This window comes from Amphiprion ocellaris, chromosome 11, assembly GCF_022539595.1.
Source record: "Amphiprion ocellaris isolate individual 3 ecotype Okinawa chromosome 11, ASM2253959v1, whole genome shotgun sequence".
In the NCBI taxonomy this organism is placed as follows: Eukaryota; Metazoa; Chordata; class Actinopteri; family Pomacentridae; genus Amphiprion; species Amphiprion ocellaris.
In genome coordinates this window covers 18,921,361-18,922,431 of record NC_072776.1, presented here as the reverse complement: position 1 = coordinate 18,922,431, position 1,071 = coordinate 18,921,361, and positions in this window count along the sequence as shown.

Sequence of the window (1,071 nt, the reverse complement as noted above, 5' to 3'; positions counted from 1 at the left end):
CTGAACACCAGGACCCTCGTCTTCATCTTCATCTGAATACCAGGACCTTCATCTTCACTTGAACACCAAGACTCTTGTCTTCATGTTCATCTTCATCTGAAGACCAGGATCTTCATCTTCATCTGAAGACCAGGACCTTCGTCTTCATCTGAATACCAGGACCTTCATCTTCACTTGAACACCAAGACTCTTGTCTTCATCTTCATCTGAACACCAGGACCCTTGTCTTCATCTGAAGACCAGGACCTTCATCTTCACTTGAACACCAAGACTCTCGTCTTCATGTTCATCTTCATCTGAAGACCAGGATCTTCATCTCCATCTGAAGACCAGGACCTTCGTCTTCACTTGAACACCAAGACTCTTGTCTTCATCTTCATCTTAACACCAGGACCCTCGTCTTCATCTGAAGACCAGGACTCTCATCTTCATCTGAAGACCAGGACCCTCGTCTTCATCTGAATACCAGGACCTTCATCTTCACTTGAACACCAAGACTCTTGTCTTCATCTTCATCTGAACACCAGGACCCTTGTCTTCATCTGAAGACCAGGACCTTCATCTTCACTTGAACACCAAGACTCTCGTCTTCATGTTCATCTTCATCAGAAGACCAGGATCTTCATCTCCATCTGAAGACCAGGACCTTTGTCTTCATCTGAATACCAGGACCTTCATCTTCACTTGAACACCAAGACTCTTGTCTTCATCTTAACACCAGGACCCTCGTCTTCATGTGAAGACCAGGACTCTCATCTTCATGTGAAGACCAGGACCCTCGTCTTCATCTGAAGACCAGGACTCTCATCTTCATCTGAAGACCAGGACCCTCATTTTCAGCTGAATACCAGGACCTTCATCTTCACTTGAACACCAGGACTCTCGTCTTCATCTTCATATGAACACCAGGACCTTCATCTTCATCTGACTACCACTACCTTCATCTTCACTTGAACACCAAGACTCTTGTCTTCATGTTCATCTTCATCTGAAGACCAGGATCTTCATCTTCATCTGAAGACCAGGACCTTCGTCTTCATCTGAATACCAGGACCTTCATCTTCACTTGAA